The 16,321-nt window shown below is 40.8% G+C and overlaps 1 protein-coding gene across 2 annotated transcripts in view; it reads right to left on the reverse strand.

The window, feature by feature from the left end:
* The window catches only part of fam20cb (FAM20C golgi associated secretory pathway kinase b), a 57,287-nt gene that overhangs the window by 10,684 nt on the left and 30,282 nt on the right, over window positions 1-16,321 (reverse strand). The window lies entirely within an intron of this gene.

Below are 16,321 nucleotides of genomic sequence, written 5' to 3' on the forward strand. Positions count from 1 at the left end.
CCGAAGTTTAAACTTTAACATGATATGATCAAAGATGAGAAATGATTCGTAGAGATCTCTCAGCGCTATGTACACATTAAACCAGCCCCCTGGTCTCATAAAAAGCTCATTTTTCAGGAGCAAATGCAATGCTTTTGTTGGTGTCCTCATGGACCATCTTCTCCTCTTTTTGCTTTGCCCAGCTCTGATCTTTCCCCTATAACAAACTGCGTTCTGCACATATTCTGCCTTAAAGCCCCCACTGCAGGGACAGAGGCTCTTAAAGGCTTAAATCCCTGCGCTGATGGAAAAAGGCCGGGACCGACTGAGCAGGCCAGCCGTGGTAGAAAGCTAAAGTCAAAAGAAGTGTGGGTGAAAAGACCCGGAGAAGGTACAGAAGATATGCTAATATCCTGGAGAGCACAAAGGGAAGCGTGCCGCCCATCATCAACATGCAATCTTCCTACAGAGGAGTCCCTCATTCCAGCTCTTCTTTCCGTCGTACAAACTGCCTCCTTTCTCCCGGTTTTTATTGACAACAGTAAATAGTTTCCAGAAGGCAGCTGAGGGTAATGATTTGGACCGCAGCCTCGGCCTTTTCTTCTTCAGCTCAGGCTGAGGGAGCAGCAGAAGAATGGAAACTATCTGGGCTGAATCTCTTTCTCCTTCACTCCCTGTGGATGCTTCTCTGTTTATCCCCTTTCTCACCTCCTCTGCCTCGCTGCTCGCCTCTAAGAAATGCTTTCCTCCGTTTTTATCATCAACAGCTTAACGCTTTAAATCTGCCTCCTGCTCCTCTGTCTCCGTCACTCCCCTCCTCAGCTGGCTGGCTGATTGTGACTCCACAGCTGTGTGGCTGACATATGCACCAGTCATTAACTAAACCAACACTGAGCCCAGAAACTCACTCATGCACTACAGAATCCTCTATTTCCTCCACTCTTCCCGCTCCGCTCTCTCTGCAGACCTTTGACAGACGCCTCATGCAGATGGGTGGCCTGCTTAAGCAAAGTAAGCAGGAAACTTTCATGAAAAATTATGATAAAAATAGCTGAGCTCTTATTTAGTTCTTGGTTCTTAGTTCTAACTTGGCAGGAGTCAGACTTGCCTTAGTAATGCATAGATATTTGATCTCTGTTCATAAAAGCAGAAGCTGCCTGTTGGAGCTTCAGTCCAGGGATTTCCAGCTGATAGAGACACTACTAGCTCTGAGAGAACCTGTCTGCTCCAATGCAGCAGAATCAGCTGGATGTTTCTGAGGCACCTGTCAGCTGTTAGAACCAGTGGGTTCATCTACCTCCTGCAGTTCTGACCTATAGCCCCACCTATGGGGAGTCCGTTTCTGGGCCTCATGTATAAACCTGCTGAACGCAGATATTTCCCAGTAAGTCTGATGTTTTTTTTAAACTAAACAGACTTAATTAATATTAAAACAAACAGAATTCACTCACTCTATTTGATTATTTTGTAATAAAAGGAGATTTCACTGGTAAACTTCCACAGATGGGTCTCCATGTCTATGAAATCACTGATGAGATTTGGTTCTAGATGCTAAGCCTCGCTAAAACCGGTTTATTAAAATGTTTTTGCCACAATTAAATATTAAATACCGTTAGGCCAGAAAATGCTAAAAGTATTACTTTCTTGTGACTGTAAAGCAGCCCAGCCGGAGTCCTGATGCTTTGAATGGAGCTGAATATTAGGGTGATGGTAAGGAGGGCCAGCAAGACATGACGAAAGATGTTTGATGTTGATGAAATACAAATAACATCATTTAAGTGAAAAGGGCTTTTTTTAAAAAAAAGTTAATCTTTTAATTTTAATTTAATGACAAAACTAATTTTAATGCAAATTGATACTTCTTATGCCTTTTTTATTATCTTTTGAGAGATGTCCATCTAATTTTGTGAAATAAATATTTGGCAGAAAGAAAAACAAAATAATTTAAAGAAGCATTTAGACTTCCATTAAGAGCATTTAGAGATACTTAGCATTTAGGCTGTAGAGTTTAGGCTACCTACCTAAAGTGCTCAATATTGTTTAGAAGTATACTTATTGCTTCCAAGTACATGGCTTAGAACCTCGTCTTTCTTTGCTCTCAAACTGCCATTAGAACAATCTGCTAATTTAAATAGGTTGAACCAAATTGTTTTGCATGTCTTAACATTTGTAAAGCAACATATAACCTAAAACACACCCTCTTATCACAAATACTAAAAAAACAAAACAATTGCACATGCAATTTGCAGCCTCTTTAGTTGTTGGAATAAGCTCTACCTATTTCTACAAAAACACAAGACACACAAATATAGCTCTTCATTATAGAACCCAAAACATATGAGGGTGTGTACATTTGCAAGTGCTCCACACTATAGGCTCAACATCGGAAGACAGGATGTATTTTTGTTAAACTGCGTTGGGCTGTAACCCATGTAGCTCCTAAGCACCAGATATGTTGGAAGGTCACTATGCTGGATAAACTACTGATAGGACGGATTCTCCTTCCTCTTGCTTTCTCCTTCATTACTGCCACTGCTATTCAGACAACAATGATTGTAGCGCTGTTGACGCATCTCCACATTATTTGCCCAAGTCAGATTGGGCTCCTGCCTGTAAAGGCCTTTTAAAACTACTAACAAACTCCATTAATGGGTCACTAGTCTTGAAACATCAAGTATTCACATATGAAAAATCTTGAGCTGAAGCGTTAAAAAGCAGGTTAACAAACACAAGCTGCACTGTGAGTTAAAAAAAAGAAAGACTGAAAATTAATCATATGGGGAGGGAACATTCTAGTTTCAATTATAGACCTATTTTTTTTTTTTTTACTTTAACAGAATTTTTAAATTCTTGTCTTAGTCAACATCTTCCCATCATGTTGCATTGTACCGGTAGGTCTGACCAGAACAGACCCCCCAGCGACTATTGGTCTTACAGACTGAGTCAGTGTGGTGTAGAATCACCAGCGGTCTGCGTGGCTCAAATGGCTTCAATGTGTTCCTATTGCTACATCAGACAACCCGATTTTTGTTGGGTCCAAATTTGATCCAGTGTTAGTTGGAGTGTCATTCTCCTCAAAGACGCCACGTCATGAAGAACCTCAACAAATTTCTCAGATTTAACCATAAAGCTTTTCTTGTGTTTTAAGCATAACCTCACATCACTGTTACTAACTCACACATTGTTCTGTTTATCATGCAGACTCCATTTGCAGGAAAGAGACAAAATTAGAAATATTTTCTGGTGTTGCTGAAAATAACATAACCTGCAGCTTTTGCTCTGCTTTTTACAGAAACATGTAGAGAATGTGACTTCATCAGGTGGAAAAACTAATCCTCTGCTGACAAAAACGCTCGATGGTTGGAGCTTTAACTCAGTATTTCATGACCTTGCTCTCTGCAAAGAAGCGTAACCATGGAGATTTGTTAGAGGATAAGAGAGAGCAAACATTCTAGCGCAATGAGTTACGGCCACTCAGCTTTAAAGAAGCCAACTTCACATAGTCTTGCTACATTGCTCTCCCTGTATAGGAGGGGAGAAAACCACAGTAAGCCTCTTCATGCTCCAGAAAGCCTGTTAAAGACGGTTCCTAAGTGCACATGCTCTCCATCTCTGCTTTTCTATCAAAACAGGAGTGAAAGTCAGAGCAAACATGTTAAAAATAGGAGCGTGTTTGTGTTTGACAGCTGGTTTTAAAGTGCGCCTGCTCCCCACCAGCAAGGAAGCACATAGAAAAAAAAGGGCTGGGATAATTGCTGTTATCCACAACCGATTGGGATGTCAATAAAGTTATTTAGAGCGTGGCATTACACCCCCTGATGACAGGGAGAGGATGAGGGAGAAAAAAAAGAGAGAGCAGATAGAGGAGGAAACGAAGAAAAGAGGCAGAATAAAGTGACAAAAACAACTCTGAGGTTAAAAAAGAGAATAAATAGAAGCCAGCGAGGAAGAGGACATCGAGTTGGTTCCCCTGCATAACAACAATAACAAGGAGGTCATGTAACAACTGAAAAAGCATCCAACAAGGACGATATAAGACAGTGAGGTCACAACCATCTAGATTATTTCTAAAAATAAAGTAAAATTAAATAATAATGAATAAAATTATTTAATGATTTAATTAAATTGGTATTTTTTCCCAACAGGCAAATATGATATTATACAACTCAACTTTTTTACATAAATATTTTAAATATAGATATGTTATTTCGGGTTAATTCTTCATATCACTCAGTAAAAACAATGAATCAGCCCTTGAAGTGTTTCTTAACTTCTGTTTTTTAACTCCTGATTACCGGAAATGCCTCCTATTGAATACATCCGTTTCAGGAGCTCAGTCGGCGAATATAATGACTCCATACAAGGTCTATTAATGTTTGAACCCAAGGTGAACACATAGAGGGACGTAGGGAGCTCCTCCTCTCTTTGGAGATTAATAATATTTACAGATTTGTAGCTGGATTTATATTTTTTGCTGAATAAAGAGCAGATTTCTCATAAAAAGCTGCACGAATCTCACTTCTCTGCTCCTTCATGTTTAAGTTGCCTGTCTGTACTGACATCAGCCCCTTTATCATCGCAGGCAGGTGAACTGAGCGTGCCCAGAGTGACCCTGGCCCTGCTGTACCCACATAGTTTACTGTTGGTGGCCAGACAGTTTCTTGGCTCCGCTCTTTGCTCTGAGGGGCCCTCAGCAGCCTCTGCAAACACACAGCTGTGTGGAAAAACTCAGAGCTGAATAGGAGCGACGCCATTTTGGAAATCCACCTGTGAGCCTAGCAGGAAATTAACCCAAAGGATAAAACATTGGTGTGAAGATGGAAAAAAAAAGCCCTCCAGTTTTTTAATGCTATTATTTGTTTTTCTTCCCACTAAACAAATGTAGACAAGTAAAAGGATGTCGCTGAGAGACATCGTGCAGCTGCAATAAAGGATGGATGCTGGAGGTGTTATTCTGTGTGGAGGCGGCCGCATCAGCCAGCTAACGATGCCCAAAAAGCTCAGGCGGATCACGATGTGATGTGGGGCCTGTTCTGAGGAGCAGCTGCAGCTGGTGGTACCATCATCCACCCCTTGAGTCACATTAGTCCTGACACTCATACTAACTGAATCCTGCTTGGTCACCACCTTCATGTGAGGAGGACAGAGGCTGTTCTAATGCAGTCAACCCACTGTGGAAAAACCTCCATGATGATGCAAACAAACAAAACAAAAAAAGATTGCACGAGAAAAAGAAATCATACATCATCTCAGTCCAGCAGCAAACCAAACAAAAGTATACTCAAAAAGTCTGTTTCTCAATAAAAAAAAAGAATGAAAGTCACATATTTTACAGATTTAATTAACATATTTTAATAGGAATAATTCACTAGTGTCTCATAATATTTGACAATAACTTTATAATAATGAGGGAAGGATTTTAATGGAGAAATGCTGTGTTCTGGTCTACAGTTGACCACCAGACAGTCCCTGACGTCCAAACAAGGAGTCTCAGAATGTTGCACACTGTGTTCACACAGTCGAAAAGAAAATTAGGTGAAAGGAGAATATTAATTGAATCCAAAGTCCATCCAAAGGGCATTATCATCTCCCAGTCTTGATACACTTGGCTGTGCTTTTCCAGAGCTTTTAGTCTACTTAATGTGGTTAAAAAGGTTCTATTCGATTCAACCCAACCCTGGCTGGATTAAATAGACTCAACTTTATTTATCCCTTGAGATTAATTCTTTAGGAAAATTCTGGTTCAAGTAGCTTATATACGTAGTGTACAAAGTAAACAGCTAAGGAAAAACTACACAGTAATTGACTTGGATTATTGCTCTTGCAGTGTGCAAATGTACTGACCATATAAATAAATGAGAATTATACAGACTGCAAAGCAGTTGGCATGTGCCATTGCACATGAGTGATTATAGGTTATGTTTTGCACAAGATGTCAAAGGTGGGGGGTGCTGACCCTTGCCCCTGTTCCTATCACCTCCTCTTTCCCCAAAGTGAGGAGTTGTACTGCTTGATCACTTGAGGAACAGAGGAGTTCAGCAAGGGAGGATCTCCACTGAATTCCACTTTTTCACTTCAATGACTGTCATAGAGCAACTACTATCTGATATATTGTTATTGCTAAGATACATCTATACAGGTGTGGGATCTTTAATGTTGTTCTGTGTTAAATAAAAAATGAAGTCTAAATAACAACATGTTCCGGAAGCGGTTGTTGACGCTGATGAACCGTGTTTCTGTCCCAGTGGGACGAAGTCTTTCATTATGGAGAACAATTGAAAAGTTGCGATGTTACACACAAAGCTTTTCTCTGCCCGTCATCTCCCTACAACTCATTATCCATGCTCCAGTTTTCTCTGTTCATTTCTCCTTTTTCTTTTTTGTCACGGTCCTGAACGAGCTCTGCTCACGCTCCACCATTCTGTTTCATCTGGAGCGGAGCTGCATTACAGAAACAAAAAGCATAATGGAAATGTTGTTTCATTTCACCCAAAAAAAGAAGGAAAGAGGGAGAGTTCCGCTGCACATTTGGATAAAGCAGACAGAGGATGTTTTATGTAGTTTCAAAGTCAATCGATCACCAACAGGCCTTTGGTCGCAGGCCAAAGCACAGCAGATCTGCAGAGCAGGGGGGAAGAAAGAGATATGCTGTAAAATCTAAGAGGACAAGGGCATCCTGGAGCCCCAGCGGGTTCCCACCAAAGGGCTGACTCCACACACTTGTCACACATCATCCGTCAAACTCACAGGCATGGCAAAGTGAGAGTGACGCCGTGCACGCGCACAACACGTACGCTGCGGCGTGCAAACACACAATCAGAGTATAGGAGTCTTCTAAAAGAGGTTTTCCTAAACCTCAAGAGTGAGGTGTTGAGCTGCCAGGTGGGGCTGCAATGTTTTATAGCAAATCTCATTTATGGGTCAATTAAAAATAAAAATCACCATAACAACCTCAATGAAAGACGATATCAAGCAGAGGGCTGGAAGCTGAGAGAGACTGTTTCTAACGACGGGATCAGAGGAATAAACAGGAGAAACAGAAGAGAATGGACTAAAGAGATAAATAAAAGATTAGAAGCAGGAAGAATATCTGTTATTTATTTCAACCTTTTTAATCAAAATATAAATACTCCATGTATCCCCTAATAGGTGTGAATATTCTGTATATATGCAAATATTTGAAAATCTAAGGAACAGGTAATGGGGAAAAAAACAACTGACTAAAAAACTTGTTTCAGTTGATTTAAGGGACATTAAATTATTATTTCAAAACTTACTGATTCCTAGGGATATCAGCATCACATTGCAAATAGTTTAATTTCTCTTTTTAATCTTCAAAATGGTAAAATCAAGAATACATGCTGCACAACTTAAAAGTATTCATGTTGATCTGAGTAAATAGCTACCAGCCTCTTTAATAAGAGAAACTAAAAAAGCTTTCTGAGACCTTGCAAACCTCTGCCATGCAAAAACTTCTTCCCCATATTGTGATTTACCCTATAGCTAAAACTCGCACATCATCTGGATCTTTACGAAATCCTAATGAATTGTTCCTTGGCACAAGGTGTGCATCTGGTAAAGAATCCATTTAAAAACGTTCATAACTTTTCAATTGATCCTTCTTTAAAATAATTTCATAAGTTCCGCACAGGGTGAGCCTGCAGCCTTTGGTGTCTATTCTGTTCAATTCACTCTAACTTTTTCTGTGAACAGCAGAACAAGACATTGAGAGAGGCATGGCTCCCCTTTCTTGTGTTTTTTTATTTTTGTCTTTTTGAGTCCAATATGGAGCTTTCAATACTCACTGCTGCCACCTTCTGGTTTAGTGGGGAACTGATACTAAATAAACACCTAATAATGTTAAAGAATCATGTAAAAAATCCCTGTATTCGGAATATTATCTGTATCATCACCAAAATTTAATGAAGTGTTCCCTGGCATCAGGTGCACCTCGTAAAAATGTCATTAAAAACTGTTCAGGTAATCTTGCTAAAGGATAAACAAACACATCCGAAAAGCATAATCTTGCGGGCAAAGGTAATAACTAAAAAGTTTAAAATAATTGGAGCAATCCACTTTAAGTTTTAGCAGCACATTTTTACCTGATAGAAACTACAGGGGGCGCTGTGGTTCTGATTTTAACAAATGTTAGATTTCTGGGGCTGCGAACCTCATGGTTCTGACTGAAGGACCAACTCTAATTTAAAACCAGCACCAGAAAAAAACAATTTTGATTATTGGAACACAGGAAAACATGCAAGCTAGTTAGCTGCTGATCAGCCAGCTGCTACTGGCAGGTAGAAAAGTTGGAAAGAAAGCAATAAAGATGACGGATGTCTACACGATGCGGCTCCTGAGGATGCTGCTCATTTGATCAAACGGTGATAAAAGTTTTTTGTTAAAGTTAATAATCTGTTTGCAGGCTCAAAAAATCTAAAAAAAACAGCAATTTACTTTTGAGCCTGGAAACATCTGCCTGTCTGTGCAGAGGGGAATAAGTGAGGCAGTAAAAACTTCAGTCAGGGGGATTTTTTAACGAGCCCACCGCACACACCCAAAGGCTCAGGGAGTAAATTTCACACACCCGCTCAGGTGTGTGTGTTGCTTTAGCTCTGTGCGTCTCAGTTTGGAAATGTGACGGCTGTCGTAGGTCTCCAGGCAATGCAGGGACTCTTCATCTTCCTCATGCCGTCAGATCCTATAGAGCTGACACCCAGAAAGACAGCTGTTCGCTGCTAGCAGAGCTCATTCTGCACGTCTCTCCCTTCGATGCATTAACACACATAACAAGAAGCTCTGCAGCTCAGGTTGGTTTAGATTGACCCTTCTAAAACAACCACTCTGCACATGATTTCTTTTCAAGAAACTTTCTTTTTGTTTCAGGTTTCCCAATTCAGTCCCAGACCTGCATGTAAATACAGCCATCCTGAATGAATATCCGGCTTTCTTCTGCTATCTACAGCTTCAAAGAGACACCTCTGCTTTTACACAAAATGCGCCTAAATGAAAGTCATTGGAAATCCCTGCTATTCTCAATGAGGTTTACAGCAAGGCGCTGTGAGGAGCGTCGGCTGTAAGAGGATGAAGGTGGAGCAGGAGGAGGGAGGAAGGATGCTCAGCTAGATTGGCAGTGAGAGGCTTATTAAGACGACTGCAGGAAACAAGGGACAGAAACGTGTGCACCATTAGTTACAGACTCATGCTTCATTATGTTTTCATTCATCCTATTGTGGTTTTGCATGCCTGTAAATGCACCGCCTCCTCTTCCGCTCCTGCTGGAAAGGTGCCCCACATTGTACATAAGACAAACCAACCATAAAGATAGAGACATCATCCAGACCTTATCCCAGATAAATGTACATCTGCCTCTGCGTCTTTATTAGGGTGCTTCCTCCAAACAGCTCACACCCTAAATCAACACCTCCTCTTATCTCAGGACCTCTATCTCCTGCCAGATTCTTTCTCCGACCTTGTATCTGTGTGTCAACAACTGGATGTGCTGCCCTGAACAGATGGCTGCTGCAGGAGGCATGACAGCCACAGAGCACCACAGGAGTCCTCCCTGCAGCTTTGGAAATTTCCTTGGAAGCACACGGTCATTTTGAATCCATCAAAGCAGACAGGAAATCAGGAAGGGCTCCAAGTGTAATTAAATTTTCTTCGATTAGAAATAGAGCTTGAAAATGCAATTATGTGTTACAAAACACCCAACGCCGCTCCTCTTACCTTGAAACGCTGAGAGATGGATGAATAGATGGATGGAGCAACCTCCTTTATGCTCAAGGATGTACATCAAGATATATATATATTTTTTATCTTAGGCTCTTAGGCAACTGATTTAAGATTAACTGTTTTCTGATCTGTTTCTAAAGGGGATCAAGTCATTCTAGTCTCATTCTACCAGCTGCAAACATGGACGGATGAAGGTTTATGCTTCGACAGCAGCTCCAGCTCAGGCCAATGCGATGGAGGGCTGCTCTGAACATCACTCCTAAAATGTTATCTCAGATTCTCAGTAGAATTGAGGTCTGGGCTTTGACTAGGCCATTCGAACATAAAAACATGCTTCGATCTCAACCATCCCAAAAGAAAAAGATTATTCCTGTCAACTAACAAAAAAAAGGGAAAAAAAAACAGAATCAAAATATGATTAATAAATTGAGATAGAAGCAAACAAACAGTCATCCTGAACCAGCAAGTTTAAAACATTTTTTTTTTTTAAAGATGCTGTTGCTTTAGCATAGAATAGAATAGATTGTCCCACAATGGGAAAATTGTGATGTTTACAGCAGAAAAGGTTAAAGTAGAAGTGGTCACACAATGTGCACCTTAGGAAAAGCTTTTAAAAATAACAGATAGAAAATAAAACAGAGTATTGTAACTATGGAGTATTGTACTGAATAGTGTTTTCACACTATAATACTCTGTATCTGGAGAATAAAAACAATAACAGCTGTGGACATTTTTACAGGAATGGATATGTGGAAAATAGCAGCAACACCAGAGATGTACAAAAAAAAAAAAAACACAGTAGCATGTTATTTAACTGACTGAGACAGAAACTGAGCAAAAATCAGCATGAATGTACAGTAACAACTTATTGTCATCTTACAGCTGTTGGGAGGAAGGATCTGTGACATCGCTCCCTGGTGCATTTAGGATGCAGCAATCTGTCACTGAAGGAGCTCTACAATTCTGGATCAGCTTCATGCATGGGGTGGGAAACATTATCCAACAGAGAGGTTAATATATTTAGGATACTTTTTTCCCCCGCCTCCTGCACTGAAAACGCTCTAAAAACAGTGGAGTTGGTTGTGGACTTCAGAAAGAGTGCAGCCCCAGCTGCCCCCATCACCCTCTGTGACTCCACCATTGACACTGTGGAGTCTTTCCGCTTCCTGGGAACTATCATCTCCCAGGACCTAAAGTGGGAGCTGAACATCAACTCCCTCATCAAAAAAGCCCAGCAGAGGATGTACTTCCTGCAGCAGCTGAAGAAATTTAACCTGCCCAGGACAATGATGGTGCTGTTCTACTCCTCCATCATTGAGTCCATCCTCACTTCCTCCATCACCATCTTGCCACCGCTAAGGACAAGAGCAGACTGCAGCATGTCATCCGGTCTGCAGAGAAGTTGATTGGCTTCAATCTCCCATCTCTCCAGGAGCTGCACGCCTCCAGGACTCTGAGGCGTGCAGGGAAGATTGTGGATGATCCCTCGCAGCCCAGTCACAGATTATTTCAGACACTTCCCTCTGGCAGGAGGCTGCGGTTCATCAGGACCAGAACCTCCCGTCACAAAAACAGTTTTTTCCCATCTGCTATCGGCCTTATCAACAAGGCCAAGAGCCGCCCGTGACACTGGACAATGTTTCTCTCCCCCATTCAGGATTTCTGCGTGACATTAACGTACAGTCTACTGTGTGTATATAGCTTCTGTGTATATATATATATATATATATATATATATATATATATATATATATATATATATATATATATATATATATATATATATATATATATATATATATATATTCTATCTTATTTTGTTTTTTGTCTGCACCAACAACACCAAGTCAAATTCCTTGTAAGTGCAAACCTACTTGGCAATAAACTTGATTCTGAGGACATCCAATCACAGAGTTGGCCTTCCTGATCAGCTTATTCAGCCGTTTTCTCTCAGCTAGAGATAAGCCACTGCTCCAACAGACAGCTCCACAGAAGATGGTTGATGCCACAACAGAGTCATAGAAGGTCTTTAGGAACGCCCCATGCACCCCAAAAGACTTCGGTCTCCTCAGCATGAAGATTCTGCTCTGACCTTTCTTGTAGAGAGCCTCAGTGTTCAGTCTAGTCCAGTTTAACACAGCATGATGCTGCCACCATTATGCTGGGTTACTGAAATGATCCGTGTTAGACTCTATGCCTCCGTCTCTGCATTTGAGTCCTCTACAAACCTCTACTCAGCTTGACATCAGGAAGGAGAACTCAAAGTATCGTATGCATTTACTGTCATGCATGAGGAAGAGGTTATATGGGAGGTCATGTTTATATGACACCTCAGTAAGATTAGTGCTTTGTCACTGATAACAAATAGAGCCAAAGGCGCGCTTAGAGCCAGGAACATGTTCTAGGTCTGTCCTATGGGCTCCTTCCAGAGGATCAAGGAGAAATACACCATATACCACCCCAGCTGACTTCCTCTGACATGGAGATGATGCAGCTCCTCACCCATCAGCGCCTCGCCAGCCAACGATGCATATTTCATCCTCTTATATCGGGGACGTCGTTGTTTTATTCATGATCTCATAACCAATGCAGAGGGTTTATATTCCGACAGACAAGTTGATCAAAAGCTTAGCTCAGATGCTCTGCATTTTCTCCAGTTGTAAAGCGGAGCAGCGCCCACCTCGCTGACGATAAGGACCCAATCTGTCTCATTACCTCGTCTACCATCCCGCCATCAATCGTGGACAGACACCAAGACAGCTAATGTCCTCCGCTTGAGGCAGACACTGACCTTCCTGGATGAGATAGGCATCCGATTCAGAGGAGATCTTCTCGACAAGGTTTCACAAAGTCTGAACAAGAGCTGAACCTAAAGGCTGGACAATCAGTGTTTACTTTGGACGCTCACCTTTTTACCCTCTGCAGAAAGTGCTGGTTCTTTGCTGGAACGGCATACAATAAGATATTTAAACAATGATTATTCATTGAAGATTGAGAATAACAATGAAATGAATGAGAGTGTCTGATCAAATATATGTTTTTGACATGAAAGAATATGGTGAAGGGTAAAAAGAAGGCCTGGTGGATCGAACTCTGTACCAGACGTTGATGTAAAACACAACTATTTAGTGTTTACTGTAATTAAATGAAAAGGCATTGAGTGAATGAACTGCAGCTAAAATCACCTACCAGACATCACTTTTTTTTAAATGAAAGCAAACACCATTTACAGCTGCTTTATGATCAATTATAGATAAGTAACTTTATTACAGCTGAAACTGAGCTTCATAATGCAGAGCACTGACAGGAACAAGAGAGCGGAACAACGTGACAAAACAGGAACTTCACCTTTCCAGATTTTTATCAGCAGCTTTAATATTTATGAAAGCTGTAGTTTTTAAATATTAAAGGGAGGGTATCAGTCAGAACACAATACAGTTATAAGACTGAATGCAAAGCACTTTCAATTATCCGTACCCGTAATTGGTGCACATTTGACTTCAGTGGAAGTGCTCAAGTGCCAGGCTCAGAGGAAATTGCCTCCATTCACAATAAAAATCTCTGCTGGATGATTAGGGGACAGGCTTTGGCTAAGACTGATTGCCGTGGCCTTTCAAGTGCTATTCTGGCTCTGCTGAGTGTGCCTTCCACTCAGCATCGATCTATCGACCCTCCTGGTCCAGTAAAAACCCGTCTTGGACCAAAAGGTGAATCACACACACACACACACACAAACCTACAGACTCTGACTAACAAGCATGTTGATTTCTGGTGACATGATTGATGCAGATCCTCTGAGTTCTCCTTGCGTCAACAATGACCAGCCTTTCTCAGCACGGTCCACCTGAGACATGCACCAACCCCACTTCTAACACACACATATGGCCACAATTGAATCCACAATATTTTATTTGTACAAAGATAAAAAACAAAGTCATGTTCTGTCAAAATAAAATGTTTTACTGCAGCTGGAATGAGTTAATTACTTCATGTTTCTTCTTTTTGTTTAAATAATCAGAGGACCACCTTGGTCTCAATGCTTTATCTCTCAAATTTAGAAGAGATCAACCTAATTTATTCAGAAAATAAGTCAGGCCGCCCTGCTGTAGGAGCCGTCATCTGGTGTCTATCTTAGCTTTTTTTTAAATGAAGAATTAAAGAAAAATAAACAATTGACACATAAATACTTCCATAGGTCAGCTAAAAACATTTTCACACAGATCAAATGATATTTTTTTTTACAAAAATTTAGACACCCTTGAAATAAAAGTACATGTGTAAAAATCAAACCAAATGAAAGGATTTAATTAAACTTGTCAAACCGATACTTAATAGTAAAAAAACAAACTTCCTGATATTTCATAAACCAAAATATTATAAGTTAAACATGATGGGGGTTCCATCATGCTGTGGGATCACTTTAATAGCTCTCAATACGGAAGAGACTGGAATGATCAAAGGTATGAAGAAACAAGATGATATTAAAATGAAAGCTACTGTCTGGTTTGGGAAAGAGTATTATGGGGAGAATTTTAAAATTTTTTACAGAGGAAGTGACATCAATGAACAGCTTCGGCATGGCAGCAGCAAGCTACGATCTACAATTAAATACAAAACAAGGACCTTTAGAAAATATCCTCAATTAGACTGGTTGAAGGAAAGAAAAGAGGAGCAGGAGGTGGGAGGAAAGATGAGTCGGATCTCCAGACATTCAGCTCCTTGTGGCTTCAGTTCATGTTGAACCGGAGGTCAATACTTTAAACCATGGCCTTCACATGAAGCATTTCCTCATCTCTGTTGGGAGAGGAGATCAGCAGAATGCATCTAAAACATTCAGATGAAAACCCAAAGGCTTTGATGTTCTTTCTCCCTCAGCATCATTAACAGCTAATTATTGGTTTTCTGTAGCACGGTTCTTGTCTCAGCCAGTAGTTCCCCGGTTGTCTCTCTTTGACCCTGCCTATAACCAGGCGGGAACACAGGCAGGCCAGAACTTTTTATCATCACGTTCTTCCCTTTTCATTCCAGTCGCTTACTTAAAAAGAAAGATGTTGGAACAAAGACGTTAGCATCCTTAGATCAAAGGGAGACGACATCCGTCCTTCAAGCCCTCAGCACCTGTCTCCTCCCGTTTCCATCTCTCCCTGCTGACCTTTGTTTGACTGCACACCTAAACACACAGTTTCATGACTTGTTGGTGAAACTTTCCTTCACCCAGACATGCTACTCCTGACCAAGCAGGTATTCTTCAAACAGAATTCAACTTATTTGACAATACTGCAAAGTATCTCAGTGATAATCAGTGACAGACACCAACAGTGGCAGCTCATGCATGGCTCTGATTTCACATTTGTATCTGGTGATGCATAGAAAGGCTTCAAACAGAGGTTTTCACATCTTAAAGGTTAAAACCGTTTCCTTCCTCCTCACAGTTTGTGTTGATATTTTAAACCCCACTGAAACAGGCTGTAAATAAACATTTAAACTAAAACTCAAAATGTGATTGTATTTTCAAGGCTTTGTATTTTGTGTTGATCCAAATGCATGATACCATATCTAGCTGAACTAGATCATAGAAGCATAAACAGGCACCTTTCATGGCGCCTTTCATCTTAGCGCTTACGTTACTAATAGTGACTGCAGCGAGCGGAGACACCACTCAGAACAATGCTCTGACTCAGTGCCATCCAAACCTCCGAAGAACCTCTCCATCACGACGCTCGTTGTACAGCGGACTTATCGGGCCGCTCTTGAATAGGACGCACTAATAGAATTATGAGAGGATGAAAGGAGAGGAGAATAGCAGAGATGTTTCCGTTGAGAGACGATTCATTTCCAAAGGCAGAAAAAGCTCTCGCAGACATAAGCTGCAGTTGTTGCATCGGCTCGGCTCAGCAAGGCCTCGGCTGGCTCTGACAGCAGAATGGAAGGACCCAGAACCCAGAAGTAGGAAAAAAATCAAGTTCTACACATAGAAAAAATACTTTCATCCTTAAAAGATAGAAATCAACATGCATCCCCAGAGCTCCGGTAGGCTGGATGTGGCTGATCGACAAAGAACATCACAACCGAGGCCAATCGGGTCAGCAGCGTGACCCATTGAGCTTCATTAAGCACAGGCTGCACTCAGCCTTTGTTGCAAAAAAAAAGAACCGGGCCATTCAAAGAGCATAACCTCTGTCCTTTAAATAAAGTTGTAAAAAATGTGCTTTGAGCAACATCATGCTAAAAACTTATCAGAATTATATTCTTCAAACAGAACAATATATCCAGAAACCGTGAGGAGGATAAATTCTCCTCCCTGCAGGTCTAGATCACTGTCTGTCTGGGCGGAGATTTCCTGCAGCTCTTTGGATCAGAACTTTATGTTCTCCTCTTTGCTCCATCAACAGTGTTTCAAGCGTCAATAATCTTAGCAAATTCGGAAAAACTGGTAAAATATCAACTACTTTGAGATGCTTTTAATGAAGGAGCTGGGGGAACCGGACATGGGAAAATGTAAATAAACGTCAGAATCCAAGATGGCTGGAATGATAGAAATTTATATGCTCATTCAATAAAAAAAAAAAAAAAAAGAAAACAGACAACTGACCCTTAATTGGTTTGACCA

This window comes from Cyprinodon tularosa, unplaced genomic scaffold, assembly GCF_016077235.1.
Source record: "Cyprinodon tularosa strain WSP-4 unplaced genomic scaffold, ASM1607723v1 ctg90, whole genome shotgun sequence".
Classification (NCBI taxonomy): domain Eukaryota; kingdom Metazoa; phylum Chordata; class Actinopteri; order Cyprinodontiformes; family Cyprinodontidae; genus Cyprinodon; species Cyprinodon tularosa.